The sequence below is a fragment of the Natator depressus genome, chromosome 11, assembly GCF_965152275.1.
Source record: "Natator depressus isolate rNatDep1 chromosome 11, rNatDep2.hap1, whole genome shotgun sequence".
NCBI classification, from domain to species: Eukaryota; Metazoa; Chordata; order Testudines; family Cheloniidae; genus Natator; species Natator depressus.
The window spans coordinates 66,684,255-66,704,454 of NC_134244.1; the positions used below are offsets into that span (position 1 = coordinate 66,684,255).

Below are 20,200 nucleotides of genomic sequence, written 5' to 3' on the forward strand. Positions count from 1 at the left end.
CAGAGGTGTGGAAGTCATGCAGTGGTATCTTTGCAATGCCTGCATACTAGCAAGCTGTGCTTTCTGCCAGCACCAGATGGACAGGTGAAGCATCAAGGGTGGCCACTGACTGATAATCCCCACAAATGATAGCTGTGGGTTGGAGGCTGGGGCATGGGTTGGTGCTCTGCAGTCATGCAGCCTGCCCTCAGGTCTAGCAGTGAGTTTCCTTTTCCCTCCAAGTCCTCTACAGGAAGCTCTGATAAATCCCAATTACTCAGCTTTTATGTAAAAAGAAAAGGAGGACTTGTGGCACCTTAGAGACTAACAAATTTATTTGAGCAATAGCTTTCGTGAGCTACAGCTCACTTCATCGGATGCATTCAGTGGAAAATACAGTGGGGAGATTTATATACACAGAACGTGAAACAATGGGTGTTACCATACACACTGTAAGGAGAATGATCAGGTAAGGTGAGCTATTACCAGCAGGAGGGGGGGGGGGAACGACCTTTTGTAGTGATAATCAAGGTGGGCCATTTCCAGCAGTTGACAAGAATGACTGAGGAACAGCGGGGGAGGGGGTGATAAACATGGGGAAACAGTTTTACTTTGTGTAATGACCCATCCACTCCCAGTCTTTGTTCAAGCCTAAGTTAATTGTATCCAGTTTGCAAATTAATTCCAATTCAGCAGTCTCTCATTGGAGTCTGTTTTATGTGGGCCTCCTGAATGTCATCTTTAAAGAACGGTTTGGTTTTTGAGTGAATACAGCCACCGGCTCTGCCACTCCTACTGCTTCCACTCTGCTCTTCTGTTCCCAAGCAGTGCTGAATCAACACTGTCGGAGACTAGGCTCCCTGTCAGGGATTGGTATGAGATGCTGCTGCCTTCAGTGTTAGTTCCCTGCTGTGGAGCCGTCAAAGTAATAGTAACTGTGGCAATAAGAGGAAAAGGCAGTAGGTCTTTCAAATTGGCGCTGTAAGCAATTATGGTACAAAACAATAGACCAGTGCTTAAATCAGTAGGGTTGGATATTATGGCTTTAGGAGAGACAGGACAGATCAAGCATTCACTTTCTTGTTGTTCAACTCACATACAAAATTACAGGTTGCTTCTTCACATCTGGTCTTTAGGCCAAATGCAACAAACATAAGCAAGACTGGAAAATCTGGAAATTTAGCACTACCCGTTAAATTCTGACCCCACCAATGTGCCATGTCTTGAATTAGTAATTTGGGTGTTGTAGGCCTTATTGACCCACTGCCATTCCATTGAACGTTTACACTCCATCTCTTTAAATTTAAACATAACAATAAATAGAGTGTGTGATTTTAAACTTTAATTATAAGTGGGGCTGGTAGCACCACATATTATTAAGGTTGCCAGACACTTCCCATGGTAAAACCCAGTTTTCAGTTGCTTATAACTTTGCCCAGCTTTAATCATTTGGGCTGAAATTTTCCAGACTGGGTGTTTGCCACGGGCTGATATTTTTTTGTGGGAGAGGGAATTTCAGCCGTAACAGTTTAGTGCATTGTTTTGCCTATGTTAAAAAAAAATCTTGAGATCTTCACTTTGAAATGTTCTAGTGCCTGCATGCTTTGTTGGTGGGACTTGAAATTTGGCAGAGATTTTACAGAAGAGAAAAGAGTATCTTATGGGTAAGGCAGTTGAATGTTGTCCTGGAGAACTGGATTCCATCCCTGCCTCTGCAACAGAGTCCCTATGTGACGCTGGGCAAGTCACTTAAACCAAATTTTTCACAGGTGGTCACTAATTGTGTGTTCCTCATTTTCTGGGCACCTGAACTGAGGCTCTGGGGTCCAATTTGTAGAAGACCAGAGCTCTCACAGCTGCAGCTGATGTCAATCAGACTTGTGTGTAATATATAAAATCATAGAATATTAGGGTTGGAAGAGACCTCAGGAGGTCATCTAGTCCAATCCCCTGCTCAAAGCAGGACCAACACCCACTAAATCATCCCAGCAAGGGCTTTGTCAAGGCGGGCCTTAAAAACCTTTAAGGATGGAGATTCCACCACCTCCGTAGGTAACCCATTCCAGTGCTTCACCACCCTCCTAGTGAAATAGTGTTTCCTAATATACAACCTAGACCTCCCCCACTGCAACTTGAAACCATTGCTTCTTGTTTGATCATCTGCCACCACTGAGAAAGCTGAGCTCCATCCCCTTTGTAACCCCCCTTCAGGTAGTTGAAGGCTGCTATCAAATCTCCCCTCACTCTTCTCTTCTGTAGACTAAATAACCCCAGTTCCCTCAGCCTCTCCTCATAAGTCATGTGCCCCAGCCCCCTAATCATTATGTTGCCCTCTGCTGGACTCGCTCCAATTTGTCCACATCCCTTCTATAGTGGGGGGACCAAAACTAGACTCAATACTCCAGGTGTAGCCTCACCAGTGCCGAGTAGAGGGGAATAATCATTTCCCTCAATCTGCTATATAATGTAGGTACTCTGAGAACTCGGGTCCTAGACATCTCAGATTAGGCACCCAAAATAAATGGATCCTTCTAACCGTAAACTCACTGTGCTTCTGCTCCCCACTGTAAGATGGGGGTAGTACTTCCCCCCCTCTTCTCATTGGGGGTGGAGCGGTGTTCCTAAAGATAGATTAATTTAATGTCTGTGAAGCGCTCAGATACTATAGTGATGAATGCCATAGAAAAACCCATGAGGAGGTTAATAATCCTCTCTTCAGAGCAGTGTAGTGTGCAATGAATAAGGCCTGGAGCCACACTGAACCATAAGGATAAAACAAAACATTGAAAAGCTGCTCACTTTGTGAGCACAGTCCATCTTGGGCCCTGAATGAGGCGGGGTCCTCCAGGATAAATAGTGATCATGTAATTACTTTATCATAATGCAGGCACACAAGGGGGCCAAGCTGATATTGCACAGGCAACATCATTTCTGTCATTTACTAATTTTGATTCCTGGACTTTGCAACCTTAATATTGTTTTTTGAAGGTAGTTTTTCTGTGTGTAATAGATAATAAAGTTGCCTTTTTATTTTAGAAAGAAGCTTTAGCCTTGTAGATTATTAATCTCATTCTGACTTCAAATTTCACAGCACAGTGACTGTGGTATTAGATCAAAGCAAAAAGCGGCATTGAGCTAGTTTATTTTTTGACAAATGTTATCTTAATATCTTTTTATTTGAAATGTAAATATATGTAGGTAACATGATTCTCTACTATGGATTGTTCTTTTAATTTTTATTTGACCTTCATGTACTTTCTCCTGTGTTTCTTGACAATGCATTTTAACATCAAGTACATATGCAGCTGCTATTGACAAGCTGTTACAGCTGTTGGGGATGTTCAGATTCCTTGTAAACTAACCAGTTGACATTTCCATTTTCTGCAATGTGTATAATATGAAAATATATAAGTGTCATCACTCAGATCGCTATAGCTAAGCCTTGTTGGGGTTTTTATTACCTCATTTCAGAAATGTATAGCTTGCATAGTTAAATTCATTGTGCTGAAATGTGGCATGAAGGATCCGAGTCTGGGAGCAAATATTTTTGTAACATTTGAATTAGCATTTGGCCTTTTTTTTTTTGAGTTTGAGTAAAAAAGAAAGACTTTTGAGTGCACTCTTTTGCTTGGATAACTTAAAATACATTTTACAGACACTTTGTGGTACAGAATTTGGGGGAAAATATAACTGTTTATTATCTTCAAAAAGTGAGATAATCTGAGCAGGGACCAAGATGTAGTGATAACCTATAGGCAGCATGTTTGCTGCTGGTGGGGACTAAGCATATTTTGTCACTTTTTAATTAACTGTTTAGTAAGGGAATGAAAACAGTACTAATGGATTTTGGTGGTGGGAGAAACATCCAGAGTCTTCCATTAGAAAAGAAGGCTGTAGAAGGAGGAGAGGAAATTGACAGATCCTGGGATCTTCTGGGACTCATTGGAATCCTTCAGTTGAAGGAAAATTATATTAATTCATTCACAACACATTTTGGGAATGAAGGGGTCTCAACAACAGTGGGCCCAAGCCTGTCTGAACATTACGAGTACAGGGTTATTTATAAGAACTGGGCTCAGATTGAGCTAGGTATTTTATTATTTACCTCAGTCTAGATGATCATTTTAATTACAGTCTGAAAAAGTGCTTTCCCCAAATGCTGACTGTTAGGACACCTAACAAAGGGTTTGGAAGAAAGCTAATGTGTTTTCTCTGCTACATTTAATTGGAAATACCCTACTTCTTTTCTCTTATAATAAAATGGACTTTTATTGCATATGGCTCTCTCTGCCCCATCCTATGGGAGAGGCAGACAGGAACAGTTGGTTCATTTACTATACTGCAACAGAGTATAGCTCTGCCTACCAAGACACAAGGAAGCAAAGGAGTTGAGTGTCAGAATTCCCTTGGTAGGCTTCAGTCTGCCCCCTCCGTTTGTTGGACTTTGTGTCCTCCATCTTGGGAGCATGGGGATTTTTCCTCTTTCTTCCTCATCCACTCTTGTTTTGTTTCTAGGGAAAAACAGAAATATAAAGATCCCCCATCTGACTGGTGGGCTGCAAAACAGAAGGGAGAACATGGAAGGTGTAGTACTTCCTTTGTTGACAGCAAGGCGATCTCACTAAAGGAAATAAACTTTGGGAGCCATTTCCTAGCCTTCCTCTCAGTGAAGATACTGAAGAGTCTCTATCTTTCCTCCTTCCCTGAGGCCTACTTCTATAACAAAACATGGCATATTATGTCCGTCTATGGGATGACACACTGCTTTTGAATCAGGCAGAACAGGGACTTGAATATGGCTCTTCTACATCGGAGGACAGTACCCTAACCACTTATCTACAGAGTGCCTCTCTTTGTGACCAAAAAGCCCTGGACCCCCCCAAAAGCCTTCCTGATTCAAAATACTCAGGTTTCAGTGTAAAAACTGACATTTTGGCAAAACTTTTTTGCAAAAAACATTCAAACGGTTTTGTTTTCATTCCGGTGTGAAAGAACACACAAATTTTGAAACCTCGAAACTTGCCACAAAACAGAATTCTTGTATTCTGGACATGTCTACTCACAACCTCCCTGGATTAATTTTCAGTCTGGACTTGCTTTTTGCCCTCCATTATGAACTGATTCTTGTTTTGCAGGTCACAAGAACTATATATTGCTCCCAAATACAAATAGCAAGCCATAATGATAAATAGCCTCTTTAAAATAAATACAGTATACCACCAGAAGGAAATGTATCAGTGGAAGAAATAGTATTTGATCATGTACTTAGGATAATGATAGATATGCATAAGCATTAAGGAATAAATACAAGTTGCATGGGTCTGTCTTTTCCCAACTTGGCAATGCTTGACTTAGCAACCTTAATCATCTTCTTTTAACATTGGTGGTGTTAATGTAATTTTGTATTTCTTTTTAAAGAAAAAAGGGAAAAATCCCCAAATTTCAAAGTTTTATTATACACAACTATAACAATCCTCCCTCATGGGACATCAGCAGGGTTTGAACCATGGACTTTCAGAACAGACCTCTACCACTTGAGATAATGGAGTAACTATTCTTTGGGTCAGGGCTTTTTGTTCTGTGTTTGTTCAGCACCATGCACAATGTGGTCCTAGTCCATGACTGAGTCTCCCAGGTGCTAATTTATTGCAAATAAGAAGGATAATACAATAGGCTGTTGTCTTCTATGGACCAGCTACTAGAGGATGATGCGTACATGCGTAACACACTGAAACGGAGTTATATATGCAGGAGTTGCCCCCTTTTACAGACAATACAGTCAAGTGCACAGATTTAGCTTTCATTGGCATTTTCCTTCTAGTGGTGACCCCCCCTGTGCAAAAGAGGATGAAGGGTTAGACAGAGCATTACTTCTAAACTAGTCACCAGAGCTGACTAGGTGCAGAGGGCAGCACAAGAAGCGCTGCAAAAAGGTGGCAGAGCTGTTGTACTGCACATTCCCTGAAACACCCAAACAATTCCAGCGTGGTCAGCCACAGTTTTCAAGGATGTTTACTATCATATGGCTCTCTCCACCTTATGCGGAGCTGGAATTGATAGGCGCAATCTAGCCCTATATATTACAAATTAATTTCATTTACTATACTGCAACAGAGTATAGCATAAGCTCTTCAGATTTGTTAACATTAGTGAGACTTCTATAAAAAACAGTACAAAAATTAAGATTGCATTGTTTAGAAAGACTCTTTCGCTGCCAAAAACTATGGCAAGAATAGCTGTTTGGGATCTAAAGCTTGGCCCTAAAGTAAATATAAGCAGAAGTAAACATTTGCAACAGTGGAAACTGTTTCTATTGTTTTTTTAAAATAACTAACTCTCTATATGCAGTATTTAGTCTAATTCAACAACATGATTCCTAATTGTAGACTGAGATCTTACTCTGCCTGCAGGAAAAGTTGTGAATGGTTTCATCTGCAGCTTCAGATGAACAGAGTGGCAAACTTTGCCTCCTGTTACTTACTCTCAGACTGGTGTCTGGAGGTGGGAGAATCTCTAAACAGTAATTTTCTCCAAGACCAATCACATAATCTATAGCTCAGGATGGCCAAGTGTGATGGATTTGGGATTGTACCAGCACAGCTTCACCCCTGCCCACACTGTTATGGCAAATCAGTATTTAAAGCATCTTGGTATGTCCATAAAAATCCTTGATACAAATATACAGCTTAAGGGCAATGCTCTCATTGTGCTGTAGAATTATGTTGTGCACTATATTATATATTTCTTTCACTCTGTGACAGGGTTAGGACTCACCACCACTGGCACCTCCTGCTGGTTGCTCCAGGAATTAGCTCTGTCCAGTCATAGAGCATCTATTTTGTGTGGTGCCTTGCCCCTCATCTGCTCTGGGGACCCTCATTGCTCCCTACTCAGTAGTGTCCTCTTCAGGACACTGCCCTCCAGCAGTGCCCACTGCTCTGGTCTCACCCCCTTCTGGGGGTTTGGTGTTATCACAGTCCACAATCTGCACCTGTTGTAGTGGCCAGCTGCAACCTCTAAGTCTAGCCCCTTATCACAGGGCCCAGCCACAGCCTGGATCAGGCCATGCTCCTCTTCAGCCCGGCGTAGCTGAAGGGGGGGGACCCAGGCCCACCCACTACTCTGGGTCCCAACCCAGGGACCCTATAGTGGCAGCCTCTCTGCCCTCATTCTCTCCCCTTGCCCTGCTATTGTCCCTGGACCACTTCCCCTTCGGCCCTATGCACCTGCCTGGCCTAGGCCGGCAGCCTGGGGTTTTCCTTGGCCGGAGCTCCCCCAGCACAGCCCTGTCCAAGGTGCTACCTTCCAGCAGAGGAGCCAGTCCTCCTCTCTCAACCACCAGGGAGAGACTACCCACACCCTTCCTGGTCAGCCCTTATATATGGCTGAGTCTGGCTCTGATTGGCTGTCTCTAACACAGCCTCTGATTAGCTGTCTCTAACACAGCCTCTGATTGGCCACCACCTGTACCGCCTCCCTGGCCTGCTGAAACCCCATCTAGGATAGGAGTGGGGCAGCCACCCCACTACATACTCACAGAGCTTCTATTGATGTCAATTTGATTTGGCATACTTTGGATGTTTGATTCTAGTGGTAATTGAAATTCCAAGGGTAAGTAGGATAATCAAAGGGAAAGTTTCAGTAGTGGTGTGGCTAGTAGCTTTCCCTTGTATGCTAAAAGCACCATATTTGCAAAGTGGAATATCCAGATGGCACTGCTGCTGCAGGACAAGTGGTGTATGTGTCTGTCTGTCTGTATATTTACAGTAACGTTTTTGAGAAAAAGCTTTTAAGCAATATTGTCTATTCCTGGTTTGTGTGACCAAACTGAATTAGTTCAGAGTTCCTACATAACTAGTTTTTGAAGTTATTAAAGAATATGGTGAGTGGTTCAGATGTGTGCTGAACTATTTGAACAATTGCTATAATTGTAGCTGGTGTTCCAGGGTAATAACAGATACATGGATACTATTGATTATATATACTTTGCTGAACTTCTCTTCACCTCAGTAAATCTGGATGATACATTCACCATCTGAATTCATTTCTGCATACTAAAAATTGTAATTTTCTGTGACTTTGACAGAAACCCTTGATTAAATCATTTTTTTTTGGCAAAGGAAAAAGGAGAAAGCTTATATTGTTTTTTGTTTCTCTGAAGACAGGGCACTTTATCAGTTTTTTTTCATTCCTGCATTTTCTAACTGTATTTTATTGTACCCCAAGCAGCTATTAAATGAAAATATGTTACCACTAGGTTATATGTTAATAACATTACCAAATGCTTTAAATAAAAAAAGTTACTGCACAGTTTTCAGTACTGTGTACTCCCAACTCAGAGTTTTATAAATGTTTTTTATGGGAATATTAGCTATCCTACTGTTCAGGTGTGGGAATTCTGGTGAAAGCAATCAGGAAATTGATATATATAAAATTTACATTTAAAGGGATCCTAATAATAATATATATTCCGCACTCTTGTTTCCACTACCATAGTTTACCTCTTGGTTTATCTCTCTAATCTTTCCCCAACTTCCTTGTCTCAATCTCTAGGAAGGTGAAGATTCCTAAATCTTTTTTCCTGAAAAATGCCCTTTGAATGGATGAACACCTCTGTGTGAGTGTACATAGAACTATCTGTGTGTGTGAAATATAGAGAACTGTCTAAAAGAAGACAATGCTGAGAACATGGTGGCAGATACTATCATGAGACATTAAAGCACATGGAATTTTCAGTTAAGTAACATATAAACACCTTTAATCCTATACTTCCCAAGTTCTCAAGGGAAAAAAATCCCAAACTCTCTTCTCAGACCCCATTTGGAACACACACACACAAAATAATTTATTCCAACTGAAAGTGAGTGGATGGTAGAAAATATGACTTAAAAAGCAAGTCTGGACTCATGTGTACCAATGGAGTTACAGCGGATACTTCCTATATAAGCAATTCTTGTGGGGGCTCATCTTATACATCTTTCTCATTTGTTTGTGTCCACACATGGAAATCTGACTTGGTTTTCATTGGAAGATAAAATCTGTTAGTGTTTCTGTGGTTTAAGTGACTTTTTGCATGATTTAATGTTTGGTACCAATTTCAAGTAGCTAAAAATGTTTTCAGCACTGCAATTATAAAGAATTTGGTTTACCTCATTTAAACACTCTGACCTACATAATATTTTTCTTATTAACATAACTACTGTTGGGTTTTTTTATTATTCCTAACAGGCAGTCTTTTTCTGGTTAATCTTTAGTTATCTAAAGCCTCCACTTCTTCAACAACTCTACATCTGTCAGTGACATTCCTTGTTTTAAGCCTTTTCTTCTTTCTTTTTTTCTACCCTTTTTTTCCTTGAGTTCCACAATCTGCCACCATTATTTCACTAGCTCTTACTTTGTTCCTGTCATTGAAGAATATTCTTGCATGTCTTCATATAAGTAAACGTTGTTTGGCTCCCCTCTTTTTAGAGTCTTTTACTGTATACGACTGATTCTGAAAGTAGAATGCGAGTTTCAATACAAATCCTCACCCCTGGGGTCACTGGGCCCTTCAAGGCCCTGATGTAATCTCACCCAGCTCTTTCTCTTTTTTAATGTTCATTTTTTTTAGATTTTTTTATGGATCTCATAAAAAATTGAAGCTTGTGGACTTGGAATAAAAGTTCAGGTTAGTCCCTAACAGTTTCCAGAATCATGTCTCTTCAGAGGTAATTGTGAAACTTCGCAACTGACTTTGTCTCTTACCAGTCTTGCATTGAGGGAATGGAACATTAATCAAGGTTTGCTCATAATGAATTAGGTTTCCTCTTGCTTCATCTTGCAGGTACATCTTGATTCTGATGTTGTTTCTACTGACTGTGTTTTCCATATTGTCAATTGCTGCAGCTATGTCATGCCCTCTGTGGTCTCTCCTACTCTAGCTTCCAGCACAATGTCTCTGTCGTCTAAAATCAGCAACTTCTGTCATCACAAGCAGAATCTTGGGACAAAGGTCAGTTCTTTGAATCTGACACTAATGGACTGAAACCAGGTTTTGTAGACAATTGACTTTCATCTTTGGCCTTGTCAGCTTTGTTTGTTTTGGGTACCATGTCATCACTGGCAGACAGAGGTCCTCTCATGCTGCAATCCTGATACACTCCTGTTGATAAAATACGTTTTAATTTAGTAATTTTCTTGGGGTATACAATGGGGTCGTAGTTCATGACTAGAGCTTCTAGGTACTATAGTAGTACAAATAAATAATAATTATAATATTAGCAACCTGTGCTCTGTTTTTTGGTGTATTGTGGTGTCAAGGTTCCTTCCCCACTCTGAACTCTAGAGTACAGATGTGGGGACCTGCATGAAAACCTCCTAAGCTTACTTTTACCAGCTTAGGTTAAAACTTCCCCAAGGTACAAACTATTTTACCCTTGGACTTCCACTGCCACCACCAAACTTTATCTGGGTTCCTGAGAAAACGTTGTTTGGAAACGTCTTTCCCCCCAAAATCCTCCCAACCCTTGCACCCCACTTCCTGGGGAAGGTTTGGTAAAAATCCTCACCAATTTGCATAGGTGACCACAGACCCAAACCCTTGGATCTTAGAACAATGAAAAAGCATTCCGTTTCCTTACAAGAAGACTTTTAATAGAAGAAAAAAAGAATCACCTCTGTAAAATCAGGATGGTAAATACCTTACAGGGTAATTAGATTCAAAACATAGAGAATCCCTCTAGGCAAAACCTTAGGTTACAAAAAGACACACAGACAGGAATATTCAGTCTATTCAGCACAACTTATTTTCTCAGACATTTAAAGAAATCATAATCTAATGCATATCTAGCTAGATTACTTACTAAGTTCTAAGACTCCATTCCTGTTCTGTCCCGGGCAAAAGCATCACACAGACAGACACAGACCCTTTGTTTTTCTCCCTCCTCCCAGCTTTTGAAAGTATCTTGTCTCCTCATTGGTCATTTTGGTCAGGTGCCAGCGAGGTTACCTTTAGCTTCTTAACCCTTTACAGATGAAAGGATTTTTCCTCTGGCCAGGAGGGATTTTAAAGGTGATTACCCTTCCCTTTATATTTATGACATGGGGTGGTAAGTGATTTTTAAGGAGTCAGTGGAGATGGATTCTTATACTATTTCATGACAGGTCAGGTCTCAGACAGATATTTTACATCTAACTTCCCTCTGGTCCTGCACTGCTGATTTTTCTGCGCAGAATGAAGGAAAGGTCCAGTAGCCCACTGTTTATGACATGGGCTTTGGGTTCAGTACTGCTCTTGATCTCTGACCATTATTAAGCACCACAATTAATCTCCAGAAGTTCCTCCATGATTGTGATCTGGCCACATTGAGGAAACTTGCTCACGTTAATGAGTGTAGATATTTAATTGCTCTGTGGGCAGCTTCTGACTTCTCATAATTCTGTTAATCAATTCATGTCCATTGTTGATCTTTGGAATTCACATATGATTCAGAGAATCAGCTTCGTTTCCTGTGATATCCATCTCACCTTTGTTTTTTCATTATTCCTAGATTTGATTCACTCTGCCAGTGCAAAATGGCCTCCTGGATGATACACATTTCCTGGTCACATTCTGTTCAGGCATATGTAAATCAGCAGTAGTACTGGAAAAGCTTTATGGAGTATGACTAGCTGATAGTTGTCCCTGTATTGCATTCATCTCTGGAAAAGGAGGCAGAATTTTATCTCTCTGAAGCTAGTAGATACCAAAAGTTTATTCAGCAAGAAAATCTGGTCAGTTATCTTCCATAATCTTCATAGCTGCCCTTATCACTGTAGTATCTGAGCACCTTCCAACAGTGTGTTAAACAGTGTGACTAACATCTGCCATCTGTTTGTTCTTTCTCTCATCCTCTCCATAAGAGAAGTGTGTGTGCAGTGGAATGTTTTGGTTTGATTTTGAGGATTTTTTTGAAACATACAGGGTTCTCTGTGTTTATACTGGAGAAAGCAAGGTCGAAGAGGGGTGCATTTCTCTTTGACCAGAAGGTGATGAGGTTTGTGGTGGTCTTTAGTTATTAGAGCAAGAAAGCTCTGTCTCCTGCTCACGTGAGCATTATTTTTATGGTAGAAAATTCCATTTTGCCAGAGGAGTGGAATTGTTGACATATGTTTGTGTGGTTGTTGGGTGATCTTTTGCCTTTTCTTCCACTGTTGTAAACCAATTTTTAAACTCAGACAGTAACTCCTCTTCTCTAGGATGTACATTAGCAGAGGGCTGCACACCAGCCACGGAAGCGCCATAATTTCCTCAGTGCGTATGTATGTGTAACTGGTTAAGAGAGTACTATATTATGTATAACACTTTTTCCTGTATCTCAGCCTGCTTTGGTGCTGAAGCACAGGCCAAAGCTCAGTCTTGTCAGAAGGGTAAAGAAAAATTTTACACAGAACTAAGTTGCTGAAAGTACCATACAGTTATATATGCAATGAGCATTTGGAATACTCATTATACCTTTTCTTAAACAGCTAGTACGCAAAAACTCCATTGGTGTTTTCCCACACAGATTTCCCAACTTTGTTGCTGTTACATATGTTTATCAGTGCAAAGGTGTACCTTAGCAGGCACACACTCACACATGTCCCTCTGATCGTCTCGCCCCTCTTTAGACTAAAGAAAATCAATAGCTGCAGTGCAAGCATGTGGATTACATACATGTGGGCTTTGCACAATAAGTTTTGACCTTGGCTCTTTTCAGCATTTGGTAGGACTGGGCATGATAAATGAGTATATTTTGACAAAGTCCTTTATTTTCAAAGGGTAGGAAAGTTGCATGCATCTACATTGCTGTGCTGATATATTGGGTTTCTTCCTTTGTCATTCCTGGGAAGTTAAAAAGGCTTTAGTATTTGTGATATATTATATCTGCCTGACCTTCCTAGGCAGGCAAAATAACGTCTTTCCACTCTAGAAAGACACAATTTTCATCTTTGCAAAAGACACTTTCTTTTTTGGACTTCAGCACACACCCTTTTAGAGGAAAATAAAATGCTAAAGAAAAAACATGGCTAGAATATCTTTTGAACATGTGAGGAAAATAACTCAAGTAAAATAGAGACTGTGGTCTCTTCATTAAAGCAAGAGACTGATAATCAGGGATATGCACCCTGATTCTTGATTTTGAGGATCTGTCTGCACCCTTGTAAGTAAAAAAAAAAAAAAAAAGTGGGTAAATGTATGTGATGGGGTGCTCACCCCGCATCAGTCCTGAAGGGGTTAAGATGGCTCAGAGGGGGCTGTAATGGGTTGGGTCACAGAAACTCTCTCAAGACTGTCACTGGATGTGCTGGGATACCACTGAGAACAAACCCCCCTGCCAGAGAAGGCTTCCCTCCACTCAGGTCTTGCTGAGCTAGACACTCCAGTCAGCTACAGCACAGACCAAGAGGTTGGGCCACGCCCCCCTGCAGTTCACAGAAACTAAGACCCACTCAGCTCAGGGGCTTCTCAGTTAACAGGGACTTTCCCAGCACCCAGTATTCAGTCTGTCTGGGAGCCTAAACCCCAAATACATCCATTTTACTCTGTATAAAGCTTATACAGGGTAAACTCATAAATTGTCCACCCTCTATAACACTGGTAGAGAGATATGCACAGCTGTTTGCTTCCCCAGGTATTACTTACTTACTCTGGGTTAATTAATAAGCCAAAGAGATTTTATGAAATATAAAAAGTAGGATTTAAGTGGTTCCAAGTAATAACAGACAGACCAAAGTAAGTTACCAAGCAAAATAAAACAAAACATGAAAGTCTAAGCCTAATACATTAAAAAACTGATTACAGATAAAATCTTACCCTCAGAGATGTTCCAATACGCTTCTTTCACAGATTGGACTCCTTCCTAGTCTGGGCCCAATCCTTTCCCTTGGTACAGTTCTTGTTAGCTCCAGCCCACGTGGTAACTAGGGGATTTCTCATGACTGGAACCTCTTTTGTTCTGTTCCACCCCCTTATATACCTTTGGCACAAGGCGGGAACCTTTTGTCTCTCTGGGTCCCCACCCCTTCTTCTAAATGGAAAAGCACCAGGTTTAAGATGGATTCTAGTACCAGGCGACATGGTCACCTATTTCAAATAGTGAAATAGGTGACATGTCCTGTGAGACCCCAAGCCTTCATCCTTCCTGGCCTGACTCACAGGAAGGTTTGCAAGTAAACAAAGCCATTTACAACCAATTGTCCTAGTTGATGGGAGCCATCAAGATTCCAAACCACTATTAATGGCCCACACTTTGCATAATTACAATAGGACCTCAGAGTTATATTTCATATTTCTAGTTTCAGGTACAAGGATAAATACATTTATACAAATAGGATGACCACACTCAGTAGAGTATAAGCTTTGTAATGATACCTTACAAGAGACCTTTTGCATGAAGCATATTCCAGTTACATTATATTCACACTCATTAGCATATTTTCATAAAATCGTACGGAGTGCAACATCACAGAGGCCAATTAATCTTATAGGTTGCACTTGAAGAAGAGTCAGGCTTGGTTCATAAGCACTATCTGAAGATGAAGCCCAGCTGGGCAGCAGCAGGCTGGGCTTGTATAAAGCCAGTAGTTGAGAAGACCAATGGGGCTGCAGGGAGAAAGTCTGCAGTTGGTCTCAGGGCAAGGAGAGGAAGGTAGGAGGAAGCCTGGGGGGCAGCAAAAGCCCTGGGCTCCTGTCGCTGACAGAAGGGGTGTGCCCAGAGGAGTTGCGGGGAAGAAAGCCTGTGGAAGGCAGAGTAGGAAGAAGTTCAGAGAAAGAACAGCAAGGGTTGAGACTGTGTAGACCCTGGCTGTTGCTGATAGGGTCACTGGGCTGGAACCTGAAGTAATGGGTGGGCCTGGGTTCCCCTACCAGCCCCTGGGGAAGCGACACCAGACTGGGAACTGTTTAAGAGGTCTGTCAAGGGCAGTATATGGACAACTGGTCTAGAGGGATTTTTATACCTCAGAAGGGGAAGATTATGTAGTGATCTAGCTGGAGGTCTGAGTCATGAAGTGAGAGCACCCTGAGTCTGGGAGAGCAACAGATATTGCAGGGCAAGTGATGGAGGGAGATGGGCTAGCCTGGATGAGAACTGGTCCCCAAACCTAGCCACGAGGGGTGCTCCCAGTGGTGAGAGAACCTTGTTACAAGGAGTCATTTGGATCTCTGAATCTGCCGCAGTGCAGTCTGAAGTGTAGCTGGACAGGGGGTATTGTCCAAGTAATGAGTCTGGAAGCCACACACTGGATTCTCCCGTCTGCTGAAAAGTGAAAGTGGCCTTAAATTATCCTGTGGTAGCTGCTGGGGAATTTCTCCTGCACAGGTGAACTCTCTAATGGAGAAAAACTAGTGGAGGAGACTGTGCCAACCTCCCCACTCCATGCCTACAAGAAAGGAAGGAACATATCTGGGGTATTCTGGGCATATGGGTGGAAAGAGGAGATGGAATGGCAGAAAAGAGCTCTGCTATGCCCAATTCTCCAGAGCGATAAATTAGGGCTTCACAGGAGGCAGCTCTATCTTGTGTCAGGGCTGGGTAGATGTGAATCAGGGAGTAACCAGCAGTGGTCCCCCTCTCCCTACCTCCACCTTCCGCTATGCTGTGCCTGTTTTCAGCAATGAGACAGGATGAACCGTCACAAACACTGACATGTTAACCCATATAGGGGAAATCCACATGTCTAATGTATCTCTATACAAATTATTTTTATTGTACTTCTCCTCCAAAGATGCATGTCCTCCTACTACCTCTGTTTGTTTTGTGCCCTTTTACATCAGGTTATCAAAGCCTCCTGGTTTGTTGATAGAAGCATTTTCTCTGATCTCAGTGCAATATCCGAAAAGACTCCAACCTCTTATGAAAATTATTAGAGTAGCTTCACCTTCCATTCCCTGTGATTTTTGCTTCCACCTTTTTCTCAAAGTCAATGAATTCAAAGAAGTAATCAAAGAAAAAAATATTAACGGTCAGCTAAGACAAATTATAACATGGAAGAGTGACCTCAAACTTGTTGAGAAACACTTAACTTAGTCCTAGGGGGTCATTAGTAGGTTACTAACATAAAAAACAATAGAGCTCTCTCTTGCTTATTGCTACGGTTACCTACCCCTTCCTCTCCATCATTTTATCCTTCAACTTACATAGCGATGGGGTATATGATTTCTTTTGAACCATCAGGTCCCTGTTCCCTTGCCCACATATCTGACATCATTCACAATTTTTGGTAACATGGTTAGCGGTGTCCCAAGTTTTGCTGTTCTCTTATTTCCCCCTTTGTGTGTGTTCATTTTGTTTTGCCGCCTTAAAATCAAAAATGGACTTTCGCAATGCCAGCAGCAGCTTTAGCCCATCTCTACTAACTTCTTCTCTCTCCCCCTTCAAAACCAGTTAACACCTAAAAGACTGTCAAACGGGTTTTTTTTCCCTTCTAAAAACTCTCTCCAGCTATTACTTATTTGATACTTTACAATTCAAATGCCTTAACTATTTTCTTTTCTGTATCTTTAATAACATCTTTAAAAAAATAAAAAAATGATGGTGTATTTGCCAAGGTACTAAGAAATCTAACCCCAAACCTTGTTTAAAACTATTTTATGTTGAACAACTGGATTACGTTAATACCTTTGGACCATATATCCCACCAAAATTAATACGACCGGGACAAAGTGTATTTAGCTTTGTGTTTGCCATTAGGGATTATGGTATATCTGGTGCATTTGTACTTTGTGACGTGTAAATAAGAACGAAGAACAAAGTTTCATGCTCTTCTTTTTGAAGAAAATCATATACATTAAGTTGTTAAATGGAGTATTACCAAACTAGCAATGCCTTAAAACAATAGTGAAATGAAATTGTGAGTCTTTGAAAGAATGTAGAGGTTTAGACTGGTGTCCTGTGATATAGTTTAGCTGCACATAAAAGACAATGTTTGTTCTTTCACTACTCTTTCTTGTTCCTTCCAACTGAAGAGAACTGTGGATTAAAGATAGATCCTGGTAAAAAGTATGCTTGTCATTTTTTGCACTTCAATTACCCCATTAACTGTCACATTATTTAAGCAAGGAAGGCTTCATAAATCAAGAGTAAATTTCCCTGTGGAAATAACTTTTTTTCACAGGGGACCCTTTGTCTTTTGTCATTTAAGCACATCATAATATTACATTGTTTAATAAAAGTAGCAACATATGCAAGTACCATAAATGAAGAGATGCAGTCTTGTTCTTTAGCAAGTTAAAGTGGTAACATTTATTTTCAGGTTACAGGGTGGTTATTTCTTCATAAGAAGGCACACAGGGGTGAGAACACAATCTAGTAATATAAAATGTGTAAATTTTTGTGCACAACTAGCAACTTCATAAAATTTTCAGCCAGGCGTGCCCAGAGTGACAATGTTTCCACAGTCAAAAGTCAAAACCAGTTTTTTATCATAGTTGGGAAAAAGCCCTCACTCCTCACTGAGGACTCTGTGTGTATGCTGAAATTCAGAGTTTAGCTGTTTTTTGTAGTTTCATTTTTTAAAAAGAGTGGATGTATTTATAGTGGGGAAGTTTCTTCTTCTTCTTCTTCTTTTTTTTCATTCTCCAGTAAACCAAATAGCTTTTTCTCAGCCCTGTAAAAAACAAACTGAGAGCACAGATCAAGGATGCAGATGCTCAACCCAAAAATGTATTTTTGGGGAAAATTATGATCAGCTGAAATAAAGAGGAATAATTGTAATGGTTTCTGCAAATTTAAACTATAGTGGTCACTACATTAAGTAACTGTTACCCAGGGATTTTCATACAGGAGCAAACCTGAAAAAGAACATTTACACACAAAAAAGTACTTAGTATATTTATCTTTCCCCTTTTTGCTATTTATTGAAGTTAATGTTCCCTTATTAAAGTCTTTCTCCCTCCCAATTCGTCTTTTCCTTTTGCTTGTTCCTGCAGTGAAGTCATTATCGTATATACTTAGCTCCCTTTGTAAATCGCTTTGAGATCTACTGGTATAAAGCACTGTATAAGGACTAGGTATTATTATTATAGTTAGGCACCATTGTCTGTGTCCGTGGAAATTTTTATAATGTCACTAATTTATCATTTATAATTTAAAGCCTCAAACCTGCAGTGAGAACTGCAGTAAATTAACAAGCTTACAAAGTAAAGTAGTTAAATTAGCCCTGGCCTATACTACAGAGTTAGGTTGCTGTAAGAACATAAGGCAGCTTACATCAACCTAACTCTGTAAGTGTCTACACTAAAATGTAGCTCCCACCAATGTAACTTGCCCACTACACTGATTTAATAACTCCACCTCCGTGAGAGGCGTAGTGCTTAGGTCGATTTAGTTAGGTTGATGTAGTGTCAGTGTAGACACTGTGCGGCTTACATTGACTGTTGCTGTTTTTCAGAAGCCTTCCCACAATGCCCCACACTGACAGGTAAATCCATGCAAGCGCTCCTGGTGAGGATGCGCACCGCTGACACAAGGAACAAAGTTTAGATATGCAAAATTACTGCAGTGGCTTTACATCGACTAAACTAGGTTGACTTAATTTTGTAGTGTAGACAAACCCTTAGTGCTTGTGAAAGTTTCTGAGCTAGCTGCCCTGGGACCTGAAGTTCTCTTACCACAGACAAAGGGAGGACAGGCACTGGCAGTGCAAGCTTCCCCAGAGTGCCCCTCCAATGGCTTCAGTACTGTTCTGGAAAGACCACCTTTTAAGATACAAATGTTCAGTCTTGATGTCCGCTAGTTTTTAGCCTGGTTGTTGAAATTGGTGGTCTCAGCCTAGCTGTTGACAATTCATGTTACATACAGTGGACTGTAAACGAGACCACCGTTGGTAAGGATGTTCAGTTTCTTTCAATCCTAGTTGGGTCTGAAACCTTGATCTAGAGGTGAAAGGCTCCATATGCCATTACCAATCCTGTGTGTTTTACTGTTAACATCTTTGATCCTGTCAGTGAAATATCAACTAACGCAAAAGGCAGTGACTAACGCAATGTGACAACTATTATATTTGAGCTGTGCTAGTATTTAAATGACAAACTGAATACTATTCCTATCACTTTGAGGCATATTTTGTCTCATTCAAAATACCTGAGACCAAACTGAACTTTCCCTGTCCTAACTGTGGTATTTAAATTACTTCACAACGAAATGCCGTTACTTGCAGCGTTTATGAGTATAAGATGCTTGACATTTATGAATTTCTAAATTTATTTAGTAATTCAGTCATAGTTTTGCTGAATACAATTTACTAAATAGATGGTCTTTATATAGGAGTTACTACTTTAGTAACTGGAAACTATTTACAATAATTTAAAACTTAAATTGCATAAGAGACTTGCAGTGTTATAATTGGAACATTCTAAAATGGGGAATTCTCAGCATTCACATTTTCAGCATGGTAATATTGAGCTGTACAACAGCCATTTGCTAGGTTCAAGTTTTCTGAAATCCACTCCTAGTTTCTGTTGAACCTATAAACCCATTGACAAATGGACAGCATTTGAATACCTTTGAACACTACTCTGCGTTTTATAATACTGAAGACATTTTGAAATGTTTGTCACCATGTTGCAATGAATGACATGAACAATTAAAAAAATCAGTGATTGGCATTAGTTTGCCTAATATAGGGATTTTATTCTCTCTTTTTTTTATTTAAAGTTTCATGTGCCAGAAATTATAAACTCAGACATCACAAGCTGCAGCTTTAAAGCAAAGAAATAGCAGCACAGCTCTGAGATATATATAAGAGATATAGGTCTACACAGTACAGATTTGTGTTATTTTGTTCTTTGATGCAGTATGTGAATGTCAAATCTGACCATAGGATAACCAAGCACTACAGTTACAAGATGCTTGTTTTTTCCACAGAAGAACTTTCTGTGAATTGAAGAACCACACAGCACTTTCTTAGACCTTTTTGCAACCAAATGCTTTACTTTTCTTTAAGCATAGAAAGAAAATTCCAAGACATTTAAAGCAGGGCTGCAGCCCCTGAAAAGATATTGGAGCAGACCAGGAGTGAGAACATGTTTCCCCTGTTGATGTATACATCAGAACATCAACAGGATTATTGTCATTCCCCTCATCCAACTTTGTCTCATAGATTTTAAGGCCAGAGGGAACTGTTAAGGTTAGCCGGTCAAACCTCCTGCGTGATACAGACCATAATCTGTGGATGATCTCAAGCGTGTTTTATAGAAAGACGTGCTCTTGATTTAAAGACT

The 20,200-nt window shown here is 40.5% G+C and overlaps 1 protein-coding gene across 2 annotated transcripts in view; it reads left to right on the top strand.

The window, feature by feature from the left end:
• The window catches only part of SPAG16 (sperm associated antigen 16), a 711,557-nt gene that overhangs the window by 209,979 nt on the left and 481,378 nt on the right, over window positions 1-20,200 (top strand). The window lies entirely within an intron of this gene.